At 45.7% G+C, this 2405-nt stretch overlaps 1 pseudogene; it reads left to right on the forward strand.

The window, feature by feature from the left end:
• The first annotated feature begins 790 nt into the window (after positions 1-790).
• On the forward strand, positions 791-1821 carry LOC108314755 (annotated as a pseudogene).
• The last annotated feature ends 584 nt before the right edge of the window (positions 1822-2405 follow it).

Raw genomic sequence — 2405 nt, forward strand, 5'->3', positions numbered from 1 at the left:
GAGACAGGGTCTTGCTCTGTCGCCCAGACTGGAGTGCAATGGAGTGATCTCTGCTAACTGCAACCTTTGCCTCCCGGGTTGCCTCAGCCTACCGAGTAGCTCGGATTACAGGTGTGCACCACCATGCCCAGATAATTTTTGTATTTTTTTTCTTTTTGTAGATATGGGGTTTCACCATGTTGCCCCGGCTGGTCTCAAACTCCTGATCTGAAGTGATCTGCTTGCCCTGGGATCCCAAAGTGCTGGGATCACAGGTGTGAGCTACCATGCCCAGCCAAGTTTTCTCGTTCTAACAAAATCAGATGTTTATGATAATCTTCCAATAGATATTAAAAAGCTGTCTTACGGAGGGGACACTTGTTTCTTCTTTTTTTCTTTCTTTCCTTCTTTCTCTCTTTCTTTTTTTCTTTCGTTCTAAACTGAAACAGGGTCTCCTTATGTTGCCCAGACAGGTCTTGAACTCCCGAGCTCAAGTGTTTCTCCTGCCCCGGCCTCTCTGGGTCCTGGGATTACAGGCATGAGTCACTGCGCTTAGCCCTGGGGACACTTTTTTCTAATTTGCCCATAGCCCGTCCTCTATTGGCCACCATGACTTTCTACTACCCTGACAAGAAATAGAAATGGAAAGTAGAGAACTGAAAGGCACGATGGCTAATTAGTCCTTACATGGCAATTCTTAAACAACATATATCTCACGAATTTTTGGCAAGTGCTGAATTCTACTGAGTTCATAGCTGAATTTTCTGATGACTGCTATTGATTAAAGTGTGACCTGTCACCGGCGTGAGCTATGGCTGCGACTTTTCCCCTGTTCGCGTTGGCTGCCCAGCTGCTGCAGCCCCGCGCACAAATGCTCGCTCTGCCCTCGCCCCTTCCAGCTCGGGCAGTTCGAAATGAAGCTGTTGTCATTTCTGGAAGGAAACTGGCCCAGCAGATCAAGCAGGAAGTCCAGCAGGAGGTGGAAGAGTGGGTGACCTCAGGCAACAAATGGCCACACCTGAGTGTGATGTGGGTCGGTGAGACTCCTGCAAGTCAGTCCTGCATCCGCAACAAAATCAGGGCAGCTGTGGGAATCAACAGTGACAACTGTGAAACCAGCTTCAATTTCAGAGGAAGAATTGTTGAATTTAATCAATAAACTGGATAATGATGGTAATGTAGATGGCCTCCTTGTTCAGCCACCTCTTCCAGAGCATAGGGATGAAAGATTTGCAATGCTGTTCCTCCAGACAAGGATGTTGATGGCTTTCATGTAATTAATGTAGGGCGAATGTGTTTGGACCATTATTCCACCTCACCAGCTACCCATGGGGTATGTGGGAAATAATTAAGCGAACTGTCATTCCAACCCTAGGGAAGCATGTGGTTGTGGCTGGAAGGTCAAAAAATGTTGGAATGCCCATTGCAATGTTACTGCACACAGATGGGGCGCGTGAACATTCCAGAGGTGATGCCAGTGTTACAATATCTCATCAGTATACTCCCAAAGAGCAGTTGAAGAAACATGCAATTCTTACAGATGTTGTAATATCTGCTGCAGGCATTCCAAATTGGTCACAGCAGATATGATCAAGGAAGGAGCAGGAGTCACTGATGTGGGAATAGAGTTCACGATCCGTAAATGCCAAACCCAAGTTGGTTGGAGATGTGGATTTTGAAGAAGTCAGACAAAAAGGCGGTTATATCACTCCAGTTCCTGGAGGTGTTGGCCCATGACAGTGGCAATGCTAATGAAGAATACCATTATTGCTGCAAAAAAAGTGCTGAGGCTTGAAGAGCCAGAAGCGCTGAAGCTAAGAGCTTGGAGTAGCCAGTAATTAACTATTGGGTATTGGCCGGGCACAATGGCTCACACCTGTAATCCTGGCACTTTGGGAGGCCGAGGTAGATGGATCACCTGAGGTCAGGAGTTCAAGACCACCCTGGCCATCATGGTGAAACCCCATCTTTAAGAAAAAAAACAACTGTTGGGTCTTCTGTGTCATGAACAGCACTCCAAGACAGCTCCAGAAGCAAAGCAGACCAACAGAAATGCAATATTTTTAATTTCTCCTACTGAAATGGTTTAAAATGTTGCTTTGTATTTATTGAAAGCTTAAATGGGTGGGTGTTTGTGCACATACCTCTGCAGTACCTCACAAGGGAGCATTCCAGTGTCATGCAGGGTCACATGATCTAGCCAAGAGCGGCCATTAACCTAGTGATGAACATGGGAGACATCGTTGTATGGAGAATGGACGCTTAAGTTTGTCAAGCATCTCAACTAAACATTTCCCAAGTGCTATTCCAGTAAGAGTTGATACTCATGTTAGATGCCAGACCCTCTGAGTTCAACTGATTAAACCGAAGGAAAAGTGTTACTAGAGAAAATTAGGGAAAAGGTGAAAAAGAAAAAATGTGGTAGA

Source organism: Cebus imitator, unplaced genomic scaffold (assembly GCF_001604975.1).
Source record: "Cebus imitator isolate Cc_AM_T3 unplaced genomic scaffold, Cebus_imitator-1.0 Scaffold160, whole genome shotgun sequence".
NCBI classification, from domain to species: Eukaryota; Metazoa; Chordata; class Mammalia; order Primates; family Cebidae; genus Cebus; species Cebus imitator.